This window comes from Callospermophilus lateralis, chromosome 5 (genome assembly GCF_048772815.1).
Source record: "Callospermophilus lateralis isolate mCalLat2 chromosome 5, mCalLat2.hap1, whole genome shotgun sequence".
NCBI classification, from domain to species: Eukaryota; Metazoa; Chordata; class Mammalia; order Rodentia; family Sciuridae; genus Callospermophilus; species Callospermophilus lateralis.
In genome coordinates this window covers 36,745,500-36,768,743 of record NC_135309.1, presented here as the reverse complement: position 1 = coordinate 36,768,743, position 23,244 = coordinate 36,745,500, and positions in this window count along the sequence as shown.

Here is a 23,244-nt window from a genome sequence, read left to right as displayed (position 1 = left end):
TTCTCCCTATAACTATTCCCTGAATGATATAGTGTGACAACTATTTACAGAGCGTTTACATTGTATTAGTTATCATAAGTAATGTAGAGATGATTTGAAGTATCCAGGAGGATGTGAGTAATTTACATGCAAATTCGACATCATTTCCTATGAGGGACTTGAGCACCCTTGGATTTTGGAATCTGTGGGGAGGGATGACTTGTATAGTTTGCTATGTTTTTATTTGGAATTATTATTTGGATCCTCTAAAGTCTTGACCTGGAACTGTCCTTGTGTCTGTGATAGCTGATGTCGTGGTGTGGTGGCATCTGTTGTGGCCCACAGAACGGTAGTCATAACTCTTCCATGCAGGTGGCCTGCTTGGGGGCCCTGTACCCAGGAGTCTGCAGAGTGCCCTCTCTTGAAAGGCTGCCAATCCAGCCTGACAGCCCTCCCCAAATGGATGGGCACCTGGGTGTTTTCCAGTGGCCCCCCCCCCCATTTCTTGGCCCTCGAACTCAGGGCCATGTAACTGGAGCAGCAAATCAGAAGGCAATGCCAAGACGAGACTGATGTGCTGGTCTGGAGCCTGGGAGCATGTTTCCTGGCTGATGCTGAAACTGATTGACTAGGGTGGGCAGCCCCAGAGTGCAGGATGGAAACCAACCTGCAAGCTAGGCAGACACTCACGGTGGCAGAAAGGCTGAAAGAGGAGTGGAGAATGCTGTGTGCTGAAGCTTGCAGCTCAGGAGCATGATCTGACTTGGTGAGGGGCATCAGCTGGAGGGCACCCTGATGAGCAGCTTTGTTAAGCAAGAAGAACACAGACTTAAGGCAAGCCTGCCCCAGGTTGGCCAGGCCTGTCCTAGGGAGAAAAGGCTCCTGAGGGCTTAGGGTTCCTCTCAGAGGAGCCAAAGCTCCTGCACTGTCAAGAGTTGTCTGGTTGTCTGACCTCAGGCTTTGCTAAGTTTTTTTTTTTTTCCACCACAGTGACTTGGAGCTTTTGGGACAGCCAGTCCTTAAATGTATAGTTTGGGAAACCAAGTTCAGGGAAAACAAGTCAGGCCTGGAAGCTTAGATCAGAAATGAGGAGATCCAAGAGGAGAGTGTCCTAAAGGAGCCCCACCCTCCATCCCTGGGATATGCAGAGTCTTGACCTTCAGAGGACAGCAGGGGTCAGGAGATCTGACCTTGGTCCCTGAGCAGAGCCCTCCAGCTCCAGAAAAGCGAAACTGCTATGACCCTCCTTATCTCCGCTAATGGCCAAACAGAACCATAAATTCCGATTAGGGAAAGACGCTGGTTGGCAATGACATACAAGAAAGTTTGTGATTAGTGAACTGTAAAAGCTAACATGACATGCTCATAATTGGGATGTATTTACTGCGTGAAAAAACGCCACGCTGCCATTCGGGCAAAGTGACTTTGAGGGAACTTTCTAGAGGAGACTGACACAACTTCCCTCTTTTGCTTACCAAACAGCAATAACCATTATTGATGGTGCTTTTCAAATGGCAGTTACAGAGAGGGGCTGTGATTTCTTGTCAGAACTGCTTTATGGTGTCGTATTTTCCGGGTGTTTAAGAAGCCCTGTTCATTTGCTGCATTATCCCAGGTGATTTATGGACCCTCAAAGAGCTTACTTCATTTCGATGTTTTAGGCATTTCGCTTTTTTACAACAAACCTTATTCCAATATAATCAATGGAAGTTTCTCCTTCTGGCCTGGGAAGGGAGCGCCATGTGAGTTTATAGCAAAATCAATATGAGGATAAATGGACAGCAAAGAAAGTCCATTGTCAGGGTGGAAAGAGCCTTGTAAGGCTGGGGCCCAGCAGCAGAGCCATCAAGAGGGGCTTGTCCAGAGGCTGGCCTCGCTGACCACGGCTGCAGGGTCCTCTCCTCACTGAGGGATGTTGGAGCAACATAGCCAGGCCGTGGGGAGAGGGCTCAGCCGTGCTTTTATTAAATGTTTGTTTATGAACGACCCCCCCCTGCCAGTCTCATTAATGTTGGAAGCTATTTGAATGTGTTTTCTAATTAAAGTGAAGAATGATTCCCAAACACATCAGTGTTCTAATATTTGCTTTCTAGGGGATGAGAAAGCTGATGAGTAGCTCACAGCCGGGCCTAGTGTCCCCCAAGGGGCCCCTTGCAGCAGCAGCAGACCCTGGGGAAGCCCCGGGTCTTCTGGCCCATCCCTCACTCCCCCAGTCAGTGCCCGGAAGTCTCCATATTTCCTCTGTAGACACAAAGGTGCCATAGCAGGCTGCCACTTTTTAGAGGGGCATGGAGCAGGGAGACAGTGTGGGGCACCAGGAGGTCAATGAGGTCATTTAAAACAAATGAGAGTCTGCTTTGGGGGAGAAGGAAAGTGTATAGACCTCTTGAGGTCCCTTGGTGGGACACAGTAAATATTGAATTAACGAACAAACAAAAGTTCAGGCCAGAAATAAAATCAAATGCCAGGCAGAGTGGACACAGGTAGGGGCACACTCCCTCCCCTGGCAACCTCCTGGGCACAAGCCACTTACTGCCCTGCCAGCTGGCCTTAGATTCATTCATGTCTTTGTGCACTGAGCACCTCAGGTGAGCTTAGGTCTGGGCCTGCCCAGGAGCTGGGGACACAGTAGGAGCAGCAGCACAGTCAGGCTCTTGCTCTCAGGGGGCTGGCAGTGTAGTGTGGGGGAAGTTAAAAAAAGAAAAAGAGGCCAGTGTAGAAGTGAATATATAATGACCACTGGTCAGTGTCATGAAGGAAAAGAACAGGCCACTCCCCAGTCTTCTAAATCAACCTGCCACCAGAGAGACTAGTGGCGATCCTAGTGTTTGATGGCTTCCATCCTAGGTGGTTATTTTAGCTAGTTTCCAAGTAGACTTCCACCTACTAGGGATGATTCTAAGAAAGGCTACAGAACACTTAGGGCCACCTCTTCCTCCTCCTCTGCCCATCTCCCCAGACAGCTTGATGGAGTGGGCAGAGCTCTTTTGAGGCTTGGCGCTGTTTGTGCCTGTGCTGGGCCCTGAGGATTCAGAGGTCCACATAGTTATAGCTCTTTTCTTAATGACAACCACACTCTCATTTTTGCCCTGTTTAGCATTTAATTATCCCCTGCTTTGGGCTGGTTCCTGTGGATGTCATGTATAGAGGCCTATCAAGACTGGAGGTTCTCCTAGAAGCCCCTGCAACCCATTTGAGCATTGGCAGAGACACAGAGTCATAGGTACCCCTAGGTCTGCTTCTTCCTTGCCAGGACTTGTTGCCTTGCTCTAAATTGCAGTGACTCTCTCTGTCACCAATCCATAAACTTCTAGAGGGCCTCAGCCACGTGAGGCCAACTGCCCACACAAATCCATTTTCCCCTAGCCATAGTGAGGGGCAGTGGAGGAAAATCTGTCCAGGGACCATATTTTCCAGCCGGCCTCTACCCTGCCCTCGACCCCATGTGTCCAAGCATAGGATATGTGATGAATTTTCAGCAATAGAATATAAACAGAAGTGATGTATGTAAGATAGAAAATGACAACCCCCAAATAGTGTGGCCTGGGAAGAGGGAGTGAGGGAGAAGGCAACGCATTGATAACACGAATCCTTTCCCAAGACAGTCTTTCCCAGTGATGAGACAATCCCTAGAAAGGAAGCAAACATTACCCAGTGACAAGACCATCCCTGGGGAGGAGACATCCGTCAATCCTAGACTGGCAGTCTCTGGGAGGAAGCCAGAGCATTGATCCTTCCCGAAATAATTGATCCTTTCCCAGTGACAGTACAATGGGACCCTGGAGGGAAAGAAATGAATACTGAATGCTGATCCCAGTCCTTCTATTAGACACGCATTGTCAATAATTAAGTCACCTCTCAGTGAAACCTATATAAGCACAGACTCCCCACTTTGGTGGGTGGCTCATTTTCCACCAGGAAAGTGGGTCCATCAGATGTGTGATATCATCGCTAAATAAAAGCTTTGCTCATCTGTGAAGTTTGCACCCAGCTCAGTTACTGTGGACTAACAATGTATGCTGCTTCCGGACCAAGGTTCTTTCTCTTTTCATGGTGAAGCTGCAGGACCAAAAGATCCTGGGGTCCTGAATTGCTGTGCGGAAGGAAGATGTCCACTCACCTGGGATCCTTGCTTTGAGCTGTTATGTAAGCAGGAAATAAATGACTGCTTGTGTTTGAGTCTTTATACATATTTAGGTCTATTAATTATAGTAGTACAAATAGATATTAACTAAAATGCCTTGTCTCGTTCATTACCTAGCATAGCATATAGGAAGGACTAAACAAATAAGCCCAATCCTGGCAGTGAATAAAATGCATGGTTAACAGCAGGTATTTTGTGACTTACATTAACAGTCCCTTTGTGTGTGGGGGGGCTACTGTCCTTTGTTTTTAAGAGTGGGAAAGTGAGCAAAGGAATGTGGCCAGTGTTGGGTGAGGAAAAATGGGCATGGAAAAATGGAGGAGAGTGCCAGAGACAGGTCCCAGGTACCTCTTCCCCCAATCTCTGCATTTAGGATGAGCCCCCTGTTTCTGACCCTTCCCAGGATACACTTTCTTGGCAACCCAAGACTTTGGCTTGTGAGGGAATTGTGCCATTTGCCCAAGATGGTCTCTGAAATCACCATACTTTCTATGTTTTATTTTTAAATTTCATTACATATAAAAATATATAATTGCATGTGTAACCGATGTGATTCTGCAAACTGTATACAGGGTAAAAATGGGAGTTCATAACCCACTTGAATCAAATGTATGAAATATGATATGTCAAGAGCTTTGTGATGTTTTGAACAACTAATAATAAAAATTAAAAAAAAAAATATATATATAATTGCAAAAGCAGAGCAAATAATATAATGGACACCCCCCCATATGCCTATCACCTAGATTTAACCACCAGGTACATCTTGCCATATTTGCTTCATATTTTTCCTGAACTATTTAAAACATATATTATAGACCTCATTCTATTTTACCTATAACTATTGCAATATGCCCCTCTAAAAATAAAATAATACACATATATCATCATAATGTCATCGTTATGCCTAACAAAGCCTCCTGACACCATCTAATTACCCTATATTCAAATTTCTCCAAACATGCCTCATAGACTGGTTTCTTCAGACTAATGTCCAATCAGGGACCTGATATTGCCTTTGGTTCTTGCCTGTGACCTTTGGAGGAGCCCAGCAGCCTGGGTCAATTACTCCTCCAGGTCCGGGAGATAAGGATGTTTAGCTGTGAAGCTTGGCTGCAGGTCTGAGAAGATAATTATTCATTACTGAGAATAAGTACAAGCGAATCATCATAGCACTCAGGGCTCCATGCCCTGTAATTTATGGGCCCTCGTCATGGGGCACTTAATGTCTCTGAGTGCTTTACATCATTAATTAGATACACCTGGGACCCCAGCAAGAGCATTGCAGCATGACCAGGGTTACCTCCAGCAAAGCATGAGAAACCAAGGGGACCACTCAAGGTCACCAGGCAGATCTGGGCCTCAGGGTGTTCTGGGTTCCCTGTGTCCATCTCCTGGACCCAAGAACAGGGTCCTGGACTCCTCTCCTAGGGCAGAAGCTAAAGCCCAATGGGAGAGGGAACAGGGAATGACCTGGCCCTGGTCAAGCATTCCGAGGAGGCCCAGGATTGGATTTGCTTTCCTTCCTTGTGGGAAACATGAGCTGAGGGACCTCAGAGCAGCACGGGTTTCCCAGTCAGGTCCTGGGCAAATCAGATCACATTTTAGAGCCATTAATGAAGTCATACTCAAAATCCAGGTGAATCCTTTCCTAAAGTAAATGATTCTATTGTTTTGTGAATAACAAAATTTGTCGATGAAGTATCAGATTTCTATGAACTGTGTTTTCTGGAAATGAACATAAAAATATAGGGGTTATACCCATAGACCTTGGAGTTGAACCCCTCAGATTCCAGACTCTGCCTTACCACAGGTGATGTGCCTGGGTCAGCCTCAGTTATCCCATCTATAAAATATGGATTATAACATTATCTACCCTGAAGAGTGATTATGAGATTTAGGTGAGACAATACTGACTTTAGTACCTGTCACATAAGAGATAATTAATCAATGTTGGCTAGCTAATATTAACATTTATATTGTTAATTTATTAACCCAACAGACAACCAGGCAAAGCATCACAGAATTTAACTCTGGTTCAAGGACTCTTTCAAGTCTCCCAGACTGTACTAAACCTGGAAGAAGAGCCCAGGGTGAAATGACCTGGCAGGATGGGGATGTCGGAATAGGACAGAGTACTTAGCACCCAGGGAGGTGATCTGGGGCTGATCTAGGTACCATCTATTACAAAGCTCCAGAAAAATCCCAGGCTCCGGTCCTAAGGTTCATCTGGACTAAGGCCAGCCCAAGACAGATGCTTGGGCATGTTAGTTAATCTCCCTTTCTGATAGTTGTGTCCAACTTCAGTGTGGTGAGGACAGCAAGAGTTCGTTGGAGAGTGTGATTTTTCTCAGAGACTGGCATAGGCTCCTCTAGGGTGGCTGCTTGTGATGCCAACTGAAGGACTAAACTTTCCTCATGAGGCGGTGCAGAGATGGCAGTTGCCATCAGGAGCAAGAACACCTCCACCAGGTGCAGAACCATCATGTTCCCATCCCTGCATTTCAGGTCAGCACTAGAGAACTGCTCTCAGAGCATGATCCTGCTGGGGCCAGTAGGGCCCTGGATCTAGGTACTCACAGCTGAGGAGTGGCCTCTCCAAGGAGCAGCTCTGGATGTTCCTGCTTGGAAGGCACAGAAAGTGGCCAATGCTCCTCTGACACATTATTTTTCAAAGTGATGACCCAATGAAGCAATTACTGTTCCCATCAGGATGGAGATCTCTGCAGCCCACAGTCATGTGTGGCCCCTGAAGTTTCTGTTATTCTCCTTACCTCCTCTTGGGCCTGGCCAAAGACCTTCTCCATTTTCATGCCCATTGACGATTTATAATGGCATCAAAGGTGAGGTCAAATTCTCCTCTGTGTGGACATTTTTCATAAAAAAAAAAAAAAAAGTCTCTATGTTGTCCTGAACACTTTGTGAAAAAGCCTCTAGTTCTGCCGGTGCTCTTTGGATTCTTTGGAGAGCAAATTGAATTATGATGATATTTTATTTATAGACAAATTATGGTTATAATCTAGAAAGCTTAATGGTGGAAGAGCCGTGGTGCAATGCTGAGCCGGGCGTTGTTTGTGTACCAAGTGACTGTCTGCTGTAAAGTTCCCCTCAACAGATAATTCCAGAGCAAAAGGAAAGAAATGGGTAATTCTAGAAGTTGCTACTGAGCTGATTGATGGTATGTGGACTTGGCCAATGAGACAGGCACCACATTACATGGTGGAGGTGGATCTCTAGGCTGGAACCCCCAGAGAATGGGGATGAGAGGAACTTACCTGCAGAGCGTGCATTAACTGTAGCCAGGGGAAACAGAAGTGGGGCCAGGGTATGCTCAGCTGTTCCCTGGGAGCCCTCTGCCTTCCCCCACCTTCCCCCAGGAGTGTCCCTCCAAGATGCACAGCTGACTTTGGTTCAACAGTCCCTCCTTTCTGCCCTGCCTCCTCTGAGGAATCTTCTCTGGTTAAAGCAGACAGGAGATGGCAGTGCCTGCTCCACTACTCCATCCATCTTGTCACAGGAAGGCCCAGTTCTTGGGCGTTTTTGCAATGAATATGGACCAGCCGAGGACATGGGGTGGCAGAGTCCTTGCTCCCATCCGACTAGGTATGTGAGCACTGAAAGAAGTTATATATTCATGTGGCTGCAGGTTGCTTGCTAGGGAAGGGGACTTTGAGGGCCCACTGTCTGAGACACCCCAGAGCTTCTCCCAGCTGTCCTGCCTAAGGCCATACCAATTGCCTGCCAAGTGGACTACAGTGGGTACCTGGGATGCCAGGCAAACCCCAAACCCTGCCGTTCAGACACCCAACTTCTCCCAAAGGGCCAGCTTGAGAGCTGTCAAGACGATGATGTTTTTTTGAATACCAGTGCCTGGTGTCCCTGCTGGAGGACTGGGAACTGTGCTGTCCCAAATCACAAGCAATAGCACTGCGACTGTCATCACATTTTGTTATTCTCTGCCTGCATTTACATAACATTTCTGCAAAGTGCTTTATAATCATTTCATTAGTCATTCATTTGCTTAATTGCATAGCCTTCAATTCAGTTAGAAAAATCTGATTTTTAAATTCAAGTCTCCATGACCACAAGTTTTAATTCAGAAAAACTTTTTTTTTTTCCTCTCATTTTCTTTTCTCTAGAGTTTGGAAATGCTTCCAAATTTTGTACCCTATCTCAACCAGCAGTGCCTGGTCCTGGAGTATGGGGTGAAAGAGATTTTAAAGTGTCTGCAATGGTGGTCTGGTTGTAAGATCTAATTTAGAGTGGCAGAGAAACCCTGCCCACCACCTTGAAACAGGGAGAGGGCCAGAGAGAGCTCTAACCAGGGTAGTTAGACAGGGTTCAGTTGCTGAAGGAGATGCACAGGATCCACAATGACTACGGTTACAAATCCACCATTTAGCATGGGATGAGAATATAATATAGCAGCGGTGGTACACTAAGGAATTGTGCGATCTGGGGGGGCCAGACCTGAGCTCCCACTGTTTCCCCCACCAGCTGCTCTTTGTCTCTTGGATCAGGAAGTAAAAGATGTGCATGGAACACCTCAGAACTAGGTAACCTGAAATGCAGCCTTGGCCAGGGCTTCTTAAAGACTCCTGCTGGTCCGAGAGGTATATTTCTTGCTGTGGTACTAGCCCAATGGCAGCGCCCTTTGATGGCCTCGCTGAGAACAGGTGCAGATCATCAATCTTACTGCTATCAATAAACGATGCTGTCAAGCTGGTACAAACTGCCCTGAAACTCCTTAGACCCATAGTTTCAAAGCAACACTATTAATCAGTGAGTTTCCTGCCACCACCAGGGCTGGGTTGTATGCAGCCGCATCTCTTATTCCAATAACACAGCTCGGACTGATTCCAGGGCTCCTGGAGTTAACCCTGGAGGCTCAGCTGAGTATGTGTGTGTGTGTAAGAATGAAGAGGACACAGAACCTGCCCACTCTGTCCATGTGAACCTGGGGGACTCCAGGGGAGCTGTGGGGCCCTGTTCGCAGGGCATAGGGCTCCCCACTCTGCCCCATGTGCCTTCTTCTCCTCTCCATTCTCCATTTGCTCACCCTTGACTCCTGAGCATGCAGGATGGATCCTGTCCTCACTCAGATGGCACCTTCTTAGTGAGCTCCTTCTTGTACCCAACTCCCCTTCCCTGCTTTCTTTTTCTTTTTTTTAAATTTATAATGCACATGTTACATTTTGTCTTTCATCTTACTTATCATCTTCTGGCTCACCAGTGGAGGTACCAGGTACCATGAGGCAGGTAGGTTCCCCCCTACCTGTTTTGGTCATTGTCCATCCGTGCCTCAGACAGAGTGCTTGGCGCATGCTAAGTGGCTGCCTCTACTCTCTCATGGGGTACCCCTGGTCTATAGAATCCAAGCTCTGGTCTCTTTTAAGCTGGGCTAAATGGCCTTCTTGGCCTTTCCCATGGCTTCCTCCCTCCTACCCAGCATGTACCTGTCATTTGCCACCAGCGGCATCTGGTCCCCTCGATGAGCCTTGTATGGGATCCATTGCCCACTTCACACCCGCCATTCCCTGTCTGGAATCCCCTCACATTCTTTTCCTTCCTTCTCCTCCGCATCACCACCTGACCCTCGCCCCCAGCTTCTCTTCATCTGTCAAGGCCCAGTTAAAATGTCACTGTCTCCTGGATGCCCACCCTCACGCTGCTTCCTCCAGACCAAACTGTCATGACCAAACTCTCATGCAAACCAGCAACCAGCCCTGCCCCTGCGTTGGGATGTCCCGGGTACAATCACCTGCCCACTGAAGGGTGATGCCTTGAAGGAAAGGCCAAGAGGATTTCCATGACCATTACAGTGGCCACCACTGTCAGGTTCTGGGCATTGGGTTAAGTGCTTGGTGTGGATTATCTCCTTTGCTTTCTCAATCTCTCCATGAAACAGTTATAAGGCTACCCTCACTTTATAGAGAACAAAACTGAGTCTCAAAGAGGCTAATGAATTACTTAGTGTCACACAGCTGGTCAGGGTTGAAGCCAAGAGTCTAACACAGATTTTACTCTGAAAACCTGCGTTCTTAACCACTTCTACTCTGCACCACCTCCCGCCAGTGTGTTTATATTTCTGTAAGCCATGATGTTAAGGAAACTCTTCTAGTTTCTCCCTACTGTTCCTGCTCTTTTGCCTCACCCCTCACTGTTCTTGGTTGACAGGTTGGGGGATGAAGGGGACATGTTTACAGTCTATCTTTTAATCCATGGGTTCTGCACACACGGATGTTATCAACCACCGATTGGAAATTTTTGAAAAAAATTTACATCTGTACTGAACATGTGCAGGTTTTTTTCTTGTCATTATTCCCTAAACAATACACTATAACAACTATAAAAATAGTTATATATAAACATATATAAACAAATTACATTGTGTTATGTAGTATAAGTCATCTAGAGCTGATTTAAAGTATATGAAGGAGGTGTGTAGGTTATATGCAAATACTGCACCATTTCTAGAAGGAACTTGAGCATCGTAGATTTTGGTGTCCTTGTAGAGTCCTGGAACCACCTCCTGTGGTCACCAAGGGATGACTCTACCTGTTCCTTTCCCTCCTCTTGGTCCTGGGAGCTGGGCTGCTCCTGGATGCATGAATCCAGGGACAGCAGTTGGCCTCCCCCCACCCCCACTGTGGGAAAACCCTCCCAATCTCCAATTTTAACTATGGTGCCCAGTTTAGCCTGTTTAGAAATAAAGGTGACCTTTTTGTCTCTCTCCTGCCTTGGAGTCTTATTCATCTGTTAGTTTAAAGTTCAGGCAGAGAAGGAGTGAGTTGCTTTCCAATCTGTAATGTGGGTGCATGAGATATTTCCTGAGGTGAAGTGAGGTGGAGAGACCATGCAGAATGGCAAGGAAGGGTGGATCAGGCTCTTTGTGAAAAATGGAGATGTTTTCTAGTCTCGAGGAGAGCCCTGGGGTAGAGGAGCAGCTGTGCTAACCCTGGGTCCTGGGTTATCCCACGCTGGGGGCTCAGTGAGGGTGAGGTTGAGGGCGTGGTGGCCCCCAGTGCAGCCCCTCCATCTGCAGGTTGGCCTGGCCTCAGTCCACTTGACACACTGCTGGTGACCCCGTGGCCAGGCTGTAGAGAGTAAGTGACTCTGGCCCACGGGGGAAGGTGGAAGTCCTCTGGGCCCTGTGTGTGTGCATCCTGTGCCTCCCCCAAGCTGAGACCCCAGCACCTCTGTCTGCCAAGCATCTCACCCTACTTAGCCTGGGTGGCCTTTCCTGGGCTCTGGCCTGTGAGGTATTGGGAATTCCTGCTGCCAGTGCTTAAGCTCCTGTGGCTGTGACCCACCTCTTAGAGAGCGGGGCTGCTAGTCCTCTACCTGGCTCAGCTCCAGTCCTGGAGCCTGGGACAGGCAGCCTGAGGTGGCTGCTCCTGCCCTGGCATGGCTACTCAGAGCTGTGACTTAAGGGCTGGTGGCCGTTCTCTTTGCTCAGCTGCAGCCGCTGAGCCTCAGGCAGGCAGCCTGAGCACCGAGCTCCAAAGAGGCAGAAATGCAGAGGGGCAGGGCCTGGTGCCCTCCACACGCTCCCTCTTGTGTGTCCTTCTAAGAATATCAGTTCATCTTTGGTAAAGTGCTCATGGGCGCAGAGTGGCTTCATGCGGCCCCTCACTGAATCCTCCCCCGTTCTGGCTAAGGTCAGAGGTCACATCCTAGGTCCCCTTTTGCAGGGGAGTCATGAGCTGCTCTGAGTGGCGTGACAGCTGCTTGAGACACATTTCAGGCTATGGCTTCTTGCAGTGTCAACAGCATCACCCAGGCAGCGGCCGTGTGAGAGCCAGTCCTCCAGGCTCAAGGTTCCCTTAGAGACAAAGTCAAAAGTTCCTTCATTACTTGACTTTTCAAAGTGAGTCACACTGTTCATTTTTTCTGGGTAGCACCGTCAGCAGCTTCCAGTGCTTCTTCTGAGACCCCTGCCTCCCTCCTATCACCGTGAGACTGGCGGGGGTGAGGGGACAGCCTGGAGCTGGGTATGGCCCTGTCCATTGAAAAAACTTCCGGCCCAGGCAGAGACCCTTAGGGCCTCTGTTCCTTTTCTGTGTGATGTCTCACCCTTGCTGGGCCCTGGATCCTCCAACTGTCACTCTGTGGAGGTTATATCACTTATAGGACTGAGCCTGGCCCTGCAGCCTGCTGAGCTGGAGGACAAGGCCAGGCACTATTGGTCACAGCCCCTTAGGGTGCCTGGGGTGTATCAGGTTAAGGATTTGCTGACACAGAAGATCCTTGACATTTCAGTGGCTTAGTTTGGTAAGGCCGTAAACTTTACTTCCTGCTCACACCTAGTCCATGCGTCAGGATTGCTCCTGGTCAGGCAGCTCTCCTCCAAGAAGTGACTCAAGAACCCAGGCCCCTTCCATATTACGATTCCTCTGCCTTCAGCGACGCCCAATTACTAGGAGTTGTCTCCTTTCTAGTCAGAATGGAAAGTGGTAGGGTGAGTCCTGCACAGAAGGGCTTGTGAGGGGCATATATCTCCCTTCTGCCCGCCTCCCATGGCTACATCTACTCCCAGGGCTACTGGAAAATGCCATCAGGCTAGAGGCCTGGGAGAGAGTGAAATAAGTACTGGTGAACACAGTCCCATGGGGTGAGGGGTGAGGCTTTCTGGGTGTTTGTATCTCTTCCCTTCACTGTGCCTGGTACTTAGGGTCAGCAAGGAGGGCCCCTGTTGTCCTTGTTCTTCTTACCCCTGTACTATGCAGCCCTAAGTTCTTGCTCAGCCACGGCGGGGGGTGGGGGGGACCAACTGCAGCCTCAGAATGCCAGTGTATCACCTGCTACTCCTTGGGGCCTCTCTCAGGCTCTCTGAGTCCTTGGCTGCAGACCCCAATGCCTCGGTAGGGTCAGGGACCCTGAATAGTGAATCTAGGTGAGGGCTGGACTCCGCCTTGACTGATGCACCAGGTGACATTGGGCGAGGCTGCTCACCTCTCATGGCCAATCCTCCATGGGGCCAACATGCCTCTTGGAGTCATCGGAGGAGAAAATGAAGGAACCCAGAGAAGATAAAGGGCTGCAGAGAGTTGGAACAAAGGGCGGCAGAGTCACAGTTGAGCATGCCCCACAGAAAGTCAGGGATGCCTGGCCTGAGGATGCCCCGTAATAACCACCATGCATGGTCCATTAGCCACTGCCCTGCCATTATGGCTGGCCATCCACCTGGACTGTTTGTCCCGTTATTCTGCATCATCAGCGGAGGCCCAGGGGATCTGAATGCATTAGCAGCATTTGATCCAGCCCCGTTCCTTTCCAGTTAAAAATAAGGCTCATAAATTGAGGCCATGCCCAAGGGGACAGAGATGTTATAAGCTCATCACCTGATGATATTCAAACCTAGTTATAAAAATACACAGCACCTCCGCACCCGGGAGCTGGCGACCTACTTTATACCTCGTGGACTGATACCGAATCAGTGGGGGTAAGGTCCTGGCCCTTGCTGTTTTTAAATTCTTGACAACTCATGGTCTCTGGTCGGTTGCTCTTCTGAAAGTCTGAAGCCCTCACCAGAGTGTTTTACTTGGAACAGTTTTGCAGCATTCTGGGTTCCTGGGCCACAAAGCGGGGCTCCTAAGGGACAGGTGGGGACTCCCTGGATTTCTTCCTGTCTTCACCATCAGGGTCCTGATCCCCCTTAAGCAGGGATCAAGTCCTTCCCAGGTCACTTCCTTCACTGTGCCTGGTACCATGGGTCCTACAGGATGGGGCCTCATCAGCCTGCATCTAGAGTTAGCTCTGAAACTACCCACCTGGGAGCCTCTCTGGGGTCCAGAGCCTGAGAACACAGAGAAATATCCACTGCTCCTTACTCCTTCATTCAGCGAGTGTTTACAAAGTGCGTCCTCTGGGGTCCCTCATGGACCGTAGCCTCCACAAATTGACTGAGCACGTAGAAATTACAAGGTTGGTAGGTGCCAGGAGAGAGGAACCCAAGAGGCACTGGGGGAGCCTGCAGTGTGCAGGTCTGGCTTAGTCACTGGAGTCAGAGAAGGCTCCCTGGAGGAGGTGACAGGGAGCTGAGATCTGAGTAAGGGTGGTGGGAGAGGAGGGTGAAGACTCAGGAAAGGGGCTGCGGAGCACAGCGGGGTCAGCTGAGGAAGCCCATCGGGGCCACCTGACCACAGTTGCATCTGGTTTATATGAGTGTCTCAGAGGTGGGTCTCCTGAACCTTGTCCTTTGTTATTCTTGTCTCCAGCAGCCCAGGAGCCCAGCAGGTGTGCAGAAAGGCCTTGCTGGGATGAATTCGAGAACAGCTCTTCATGTTCTAGTGAAGAGCCCTCTTCTAAGCCCTCCAGGCTTCTGAGGCTTCTTTGAGGTCACACAATATAGCTCAGAGTCAGCTACCTGGTCGACAGGATGGCAGAACCAACAGGTGTGTACTGTCTTAATGTCTCCTTGGTGGCAAGTGCCCACACCTATAATTGACCTCCTCGTGAATTTCAAATATAATCTTTTTGCCGTTGTTGTTGGAACTGGGGATTGAACCCAGGAGTGCTCTACCACTGAGCTGCATCTCCAGTCCTTTAAAAAAAAAATCTAGAGATGGGGTCTGCTGAAATTGCCAAGGCTGGCCTCCAACTTATGATCCTTGCCTCAGCCTCCTGAGTAGGTGGGATTACAGGTGTGCCCCACCACTCCTGGCTTCAGATATACTCTTAATATCCATTTTTTTTTAAAAAAGAAAAAGAAATGAGATTGCTTTCTAGCTTGGTGGGGGGGCGTGGGGAAACTTCATATTTAAGGTATTCAGAAGCAGGGCCTGAGCAATTACACTGCTCCTCCCTCCCTGTGGCCTCCTGGTGGATCCTGACCTCTCACTCATGAGTGAGTGGTCAGATGGCCCTGCTCCCAGGTCTGTGGGTGACTAACATGCTCTTGTGGCTGAATCTGGCCTGATGAGGCTCTAGGATGAGGCCAGTGGGCTCATAGGTGCCACTACCTGGTGGCACTTTTGAGGGTGGTCCTGTACCTTGCAGTTAGGTGACATTGATAAGGTGAAGTGACTCAAGGAAGCACAGAGCATCTCTGTCCCCTGGGACACTCTGGAAGGCCAGGCGGGATCTGGAGAAAGAGAGGTGCATGGAGTCCTCAGTCAGCACACCTGCCTCCTCCACAGCTTAACCCTGTTCTCTCATAGTGTGTGGCATCTGCCCTCTGCCATCACCCTGGGAGGGGTCACAGGGGCTTGGCCTTACTTGAGAGTACAAGTTCTAATAGGGTTCTAGAAAATTCTTCACACTAGAACTGGACCTGTCATCTCTCTCCTCATCTCTGAGGAGATCCAACCTTCTAAATCCACTTCAGGAGGCAGCCTCCCTAGAGGGAGAAGCCTGCCCCATTTCCCCGAGGCCAGGACCACCTGGGAGACCCAGGTTTCCAGAGCTTTGAGGCCAGAACTTGGCATTGGGGGTGTGGCTAAAGAGCTTCTTACTGATATTACAGTTATAATTGTCTACTTGTTGAGGAACAATTACAGTCTAATTAGTATAATACACGGATTGGGCTGCTGCTGTTTCATAGATACTTGCCGAAGGGCTTCCCTACTTGGGCTCTCATTATTTCTTTCTAAAATGATCCGATGATGTCAAATGTTACTAACTCATTTTCTGATGGAGTAAACTGAGGTCCAGAGAGGCCCATTTGACTCTCTTGTGTTTTCTCATCAGTCTGTGGCAGAGCTGTGGGTCCCCAGCACCCAGTGTTCCTTCCGTTCCCCAACCTTGGTGGCTTGTCCAGAGAAACCAGACCTAACGCAGATGGACAGGCTCTTCCTTTTCCCAAAGTCTCTGAGAGAGACGGGTTGCTGGTGCTGACCCTGTCCAGAATATCTGGCTTAAAGGGTACACGTGACTCTAGGGGCTTATATGTTTTCTGGCCCACATGTAGATTTCCCAGGACTAAAGAAGGACCGAATTGCATGCAAGACAGAGAAGGGCTTGGGTCTCCCACCATACACCTATAGTTCTGGAGAAATGAAGGCCAATGACAGGTCATCCCAGCCTATGTGAGGTCAGCTGGCTTATGACCTGGGCAATCAGTGAGGCAGAAGGAGTGCTCCTGGCCACATGTGGAAGGTAAGGCTTAGGGTCATCCAAGGAGAGGAGCAGGGACCCTGGGAGGCCCAAGCAGTCTCCCTCCTCAAAGAAAAAATCCCATGGCCCAGACTGCTGGTGCTTCTGCTCGGGCCCGGTGCGTTGCTGGTCCTGGATGGTCCCTCTGGGAATGAGGCGCTCCGATCAGTATGCTTGGAGACGAGGCCTTGGCACTCCTGCTAGCCTGCCTGCCCTGCCCGATGCATTATTAATGAGGCAGCCTTCATTTCCAGTTTTTGGGTAGCTAATTTGTTCCTACAATCATGATTTCAAATATCACATGAATAATTCAGAAAATTATTTTACTGTAGTTAGATAAGCCTGTTAGCTGTCACATATCCGAATAAATTAGCTTCTTCATCCCATGGGGCATGGAGGGAGGTGCTGGCCATGCATCGGGGGCCGAGCACAGGCCACCATAACATTCAGAACTTGACTTCAAGACACCAGGTCAGCTTTGGGGTTGAGGGGGTAATAGGCACTGTAATTTGTCATGGAGGCGCTGGGTTTGTGCTGGGAGTTGGTTGGTCACAAATGGCAATTAGTCTCCCCTGCTCAGATCTGGATTAGAGATGCATGTGGCTGCTCAACAAGCTCCGAATGGTACAGCAATGACCCCTCCAGCTCAGAAATGCAGACAAGTGTCCATCTTATGCATGTGAAGCAGCTGGTTCTGCCAAGTGGCATTCAGACCTGGAAATATAAGACTCTCCTTCCCTCAACCAAACGCTTTCTTCAGGAAGGCTGCACACGGGTAGAAATTCTCCTGATTTTTTCTTTGATGGTGGTAGTGGTGGGAGAGTGCCCTGGCTTGATCCCTCTGCGCTGTGTTGTATTAGGGAATTTGCTTCCTTCTCTGGGCCTCAGTTTCTTCATCTATAAATTGGGCTCAGTATTCCCAGGAGTACCTTACCCACTGTTTTTTTTTTTTTTTTAATATGGAAATGAAGTACTGGGTATGCAAAGCTCTGTATTCCTCTTCAATTAATATCTGAGAAAAGGCAAGCCCAGCCCTGTCCTGGACACTCATTCTGTGCTTGAGAACCTATGGCCTCAGTCCCTTTCATCCTGGTGGGATATTCCAATTCCAGGAGCAACTCTGGCTGGGATAGGGGACCCCTGTGCCAGGGGGAGTGAGTTCTAACCCTGGGCATGAAGCTGGCTCTGGTGTAACCGTTTGTCTGAGACCTCTGCTGCCAAGGGTGGAGTTCAGGTGCTCATGGGCCCCATCAGAGAGCAGCCTGAGGTGCACAGTTCAGAGGGAAGAAGCAGGATGGTCTGGTGGCATTTCTCCCTGTGCCTGGCACCATGTGGCCATGGCACGTGCTCACCAAAAGCCTGTGGGAAGAATGTCTTGATCCTGTAGGAAATGACGGAGGTTCTGTAATGGGTGGGTTTCATCTGGGGCTCAGATGAAGGGTGAGGTGGGAAGCAGTTGACGGTGGAGGTAGCAGTGAGATTGGAAGTTGTGTTGTCAGGGGCTGCTGGCGAGGCCAGGTCGGGGCTGGGAACCAGTTCAGGGAAGGGGAGGAAGGAGGTGCCAGGAGGGCAGCCAGGAGGACAGGAGAGAAGACCAGTGTCCAGGGATGTGGGGACCATGCTGGGTACCATCGAGCATGGGGCAGAGGACATGAACAGGGCGGCAGAGCACTGAGATTAGTAATGCAGACTCTTGCCTCAGACTTGGGGTCAGTCTTGAAGCCACCAAAGATGTGACCTTTCTAGACTTCTGTTTTTTTTACTTGGGAAGCAGAGTAGATAATAGATTTGTCTTTTGGCAAGTTACAGCAGTTAGCAAAATTCCTGGAGTTCAGGAAGGGCTCCTAAGGATTAACTCCCACCCTAACTGCATCGTTAGGATTATGATCATTCAATGATCCAGAAACTTCTTGGCTACCCCAGACTTCAGAGCTTTCCCTAGTCCTGACCAGGCAGTGCCAACACACAGGAGAGGGAATGTGCTTGCTGCAGGGTCACAGCCTCAGTTTACCTCTGTCCAGGGGTCCATATTGGGGATGCTTGGCCATCTTAGCTGTCAGATCGTCCATTGAAGCACCCAGTGCTGGCCAAGCTGAGGATGGTGGAGGCTGTCCACCGCCTGAAGGGCAGAGTAGTCCTCTCTTCTGGGGTTGGTCGAGGATAGAATTGGGAAACCTTCCCAGGAAGGAAGAGCCAGAGTACTGCCCATGGCCCTTGCAGAGGGCATAGTCTGTGAGATCATGCAGAAAAGGGGATTGCTGGGCCAAGATTCTGAATGCAAGCAGGGCTGCTGAGCAAGCCATTTATCAGGATTGTGGCGACAGGTGTTTAAAAGGAAAAAAATATTTGCATGTGTGTTTTTTCAAAATGATTAATATTCAAATTAGGGTTGGAGATCCAAATCGCTAAAGTGTAACTAGGCAGAAAACTTCTCTGACAGCTTATAATTTTCAGTCCATTCCACGGTCCAACCATTCCCCTCCCCACCCTTGTGCCCCAAACTATCTCTACGCTGCTACACACTTGTCCTGGGAAGGCAGCAGTTCCTGGGAATTCAATTCCTGATTTCTGTCATGTTGTGGGCACCTGGACCTCCAGCCGAGAGCAGCTTCCAGTCACAGGATCCCTGTGACTGGCCAGGGATCTTGGGGGTCCCCTCTGCTCACACGCTCCCCCTGTGCCCTTGAATATCCCCCTCCCCACATCACACTCTCAAGGGTCCATCCTAAGCCCAGCTGTGAGCACACCAGCCCCTGCTGTGGTGACGTTACTGTTAACTTCCCTGTTTACAGAACAAAGTCTGGATTCCTTTTTCTGGAAATTATCAGTAGGTCTCCACTATGGTTTGGATAAGTGTCTCCCAAACACTCATGTGTTAAATGCTTGGTCACCAACCTGTGAAGGAGATATTGGGACCCCAGCCCCCTCCTGTCTTTCTGTGGTTGCCATGAGGTGACTGGTTCCCTCCACTCTGTGTCCCCCCTGTAATGTTCTGCCTTGTCATAGGCCCAAAAGCAATGGAGCTAGTTGACCATGAACCAAGACCTCTGAAATCATGAACTAGAATAAATCTTTTCTCCTTACAAGTTGTACATTTTAGGTGTTTTGTCACAGTGACGCAAAGCTGATGGACACAGTCCAAACTAGCCTTCCAATCCTACAACCTCTGTTCTCTCTTCTGGCTAAAGGAAGAGAGGGGGAGCTAAGGCCCCCATGATTCTCAGGCACGAATCCATTCACCCCTCTACCTGTTGCTTGTACGGTGGCCCCAACTGGAGTCCTTTCTCTTCACAGGTAGCAACTTTAAAAAAATATCATCAAGGCCTACTTCTCCTAAACACACACAATTCAACCTACTGTTCAGAAAACTAACCAGGCAGAAGGGAATATCAATCTAGTACTTATATTTACTTCTCAGGTTTAGAGAAGACTATGAATTTTAGCTTAAATATGGTTCCTAATTCTGAACTAACGGACTGTTCCTAATCTTGAATCCCTTTGGTTGAGGAGGTTTCACTGAGCATGTGCCATGAATCAACCTGTGGCAGATGGTCCATCAGGCCACCAGACACTCCACCTGCTCCCAGGCACTAACATCTCTATCCTTGGCTTCTCTTTCCTCTTCTAGACAGAGTGTTCTCTGAGGACAGGTCCAATACCTCCAATCTCTGTGTCCTAAGAATTTGGTATCCATCTGCTTATCCATCTAACAACTCCTCTGTTCATCCATCCATCCATCCAGTCATCCCCACCCTGTATGGCTCTGTACACATCCATCCATTCATCCACCCATTCTTTCATCTATCCACCCATCCATTTGTCTGTTAAGCCAACCAATGTTTATTGAGCACCTGATGAATTTTAAGCTTTTGGTAAAAGCTGAGAATATAGCAGTGAAAACCTAAATCCATTTCTTCCTTCAGAAAGCTACTTGTTTACTGGCAAAGGCTTAAGGGCAAGAAAGCAATTATTTCCCAGTCTGGTGGGGACAGTCTGGGCCCAGAGGAGACACAGACCCAGGTGGATGGGGGAGCAGAAGAGAGGAGTCCAAAGAGGCCTTCTGGAGGAGTGATGTCCAGGCCAGAAGGAAGGGTGCTTCAAAGTGTAGGCTTTGGAGTCAGGTGGCCCCAGATTTAGGTCCCTGTTCCGTTGTAGGCTGAGGGACTGAGGATGATCAACTAACCCTTTCTAAGCCTCAGTCTCCTCATCTATGAAATGGAGATGTCAGCTGTCCCATGGTTATTTTGAGGATTTAATGAAATAATATATGTAAAAGGTGCAGCAGAGTGCCTGGCACTTGATGTGTGTACAAATCTCTAATTATTAAGCTGAGTCCAGAAGGGAGAGTAAGAAATAACTGAAGGCAGAGGATTCCAAGCAGTGGGATGTGCAGGCAAAGACCCCAAAGCAGGAGAAGACATGAAGCAGGGTGAGACTCAGCTGGTGTCCTCCTGTCTCCAGGAGCAGGTGGATGGTGGGGAAGGCAGGGGAGACAGTCTGGAGCTGGATGGGGTGAATGTAGTAAAGGTCCTGGAGTTGGCTGGGCAGGGGAGGTGAGATCTCAGGAAGGGAGGACCTGGGTCAGACAGCAGGAATACCACTTCAGAGAGCTGGGGGAGGCATTCTGAGGAAGGTGGCTTAGCTCTCTGTGTCCTTGGAGATGGGTAGAAAACCAAGGCCAGGCCACATCCTTGTCTCTCTGGTATTCAAAGGCTCCCAGAGGCCCCTAAACCTCTGTTGGTGGCTCCTGGATCTCTGCCCAGCCAATGGCGTCAGACAGGGTAAGGAGGAGATTCCTTTCACAGATGTGACCAGGATGGAAGCATCCAAGTTCTTATCCTTTCTCCACCTCCTGCCCCAACCCATCCTTGACTGAGAGGACCCCAAACTGTATGGGAGTCCAGCAGGAAGGCCGGAGAACGTAAAAACTGACATAAGAAGGAGGAAGGGCTGGAGGGATTGGAGATCCCCTGGGTCTGGGTGGGTGCAGTTGTGGGTGGATGGGATGCTGACAGAGAGAAGGGTGGAGAAAGACTAAATATTTTGCTGTGCTTTGAAAATGGAATTTCCCTTTGGGAAGAAAGGTTTAGATTGCTTGGTAATTATACTTAATTTTTTTAAACTGGTACTTTTTAGAAAGCAAAGTTATATCCAGATTGGCCCACAAGGCAAGCTGACTTTTTGTGGCTTATGTGGCTAAGGCACTCTAGCCTAGGAGAGGTTGGGAAGATCCATGGTCATTAGGAGATGAGCCAGTGACCACACCTGGGCACCCCAAACAGTGCCATTTCCTCTAGAATATGCTGGCCTGTGGGCAAAATTTCATTTATCACATTCCCAGCCATAGCACAAGAAGGTTATAAATAAATGAAAAGTAATGTAAAATCGGGGTGCTCTACTACGTGGATATTTAAAAAGTTGCTTTTTAAATACACCTAAGCCAAGAAGAAAATCTGGGACAAAAATCAAAATAACTTAAAAAACTATAATATATCAAAACACATGAGATGTTCCAAAAATACGTACAGAAAAACTGTATTATTCTAAATTCTGTGTTTTAAAGATTAAATACATACACGTACACACATATATTAAACTAAGCTCTATATCAAAGATCTTTGACATGTAAGAAAGAGACCAAGAAAATTAGAAAAACAAGCAATAATAAAGCCAAGTAAGATGGAAAAATGAGTATTGATGGACAAAACCAATAATTGGCCTTCGGGAAAAAAAAATCCACAAAGCCATTAGTCCAACTGATCAGAGAAAGGACAAATGCATAAACAAATAAAACCAGAAATGAAACAATGAGCTGCAATAAATATTATTAAAGGGATTTGTAGGATTTGGGAAATACATTGATTTCATTTATTTGTGGATGTAGACACATAACTGAAAAAAAACATCTAAAATAATACTCCTAATGATACATTTCCAAAGAAAATGCATCTTCTGGCTTTATTATTGGGTTCTGTTCTGGAGATAAGCCAATGACCACATCTGGGCACCCCAAACAGTGCCATTTCCTCTAGCGCATGCTGGCCTGTGGGCAAAATTTCATTTACCACATTCCCAGCCATAGCACAAGGGTTGAATTGTGTCCCCCTCAAAAGGTGTGTTGAGGTTCTCTCTCTAGTGAATGCGATCTTAATGGGAAACGGGGCCTTTGCAAAAATAATCATGTTAAGATGAAGTCTTAGGGGAGGACCTGAATCCTGATGTCCTTGTAAGAAACAGGGACATTGGGACCCAGAGAGGGAGAATGCCTTGTGATTGCATAGAATGGCATGGTGTAGCAGCCAACCTGGGATCACTGAGGATGGAACACCGGAAGCTAGTGGGAGCCAGGGAAGGTCCCACTCAGGCTCTCAGAGGGAACATGGCCCTGCTGACACCTTGCCTGCAGAACTGTGAGGAAATGGATTTCTCTGAGGGGATGAATTTCTGTTTGAACCACCCCATCCGAGGGTGGAGAATTAAGTTTCCTTTTCTATGTCCGCTGCTGGGCCACATTTGTATCATTTCTCAGATCTATAATTTCTCTATCAGTTCTTGGTCTACTCGATCTGTCACTCAGAGAGTAGAATGTACAGTTAGGGGCGTTTCTGCCCATCTTTCTTGCCTCTGTTTCATGGTTGTGTTGTTTAAGCCACCATGGTGGCTAAGCCACCTGTGTGTGTGATCTGTCATTACTGTTTCCTTTTTAGACAGCTATTCTGTTGTAACTGTGTACCTCACAATGCTCTTTGCTACCATCTCTATATTTTTTGTTATAAAATAACTCTTGCTTAGGGATTTTTTTTTCTTCCATAAATGGTAAATATCAGGGCAACATTTTAGCTTTTACTATTTATGGTCAGGGTTTTTAGGGTTTTTATTACAGGTTCCATAGGTAGATATCCATGCTTATTTTATTTTAGAATTTTCCAATGAAGCCTTTCTAGAGGGATTTATCACATAGGTATGATACGCAGGCACAGGGGCTGGTGCAGGGACACACGTCCCTGGCTTTGTTCTCACAGATC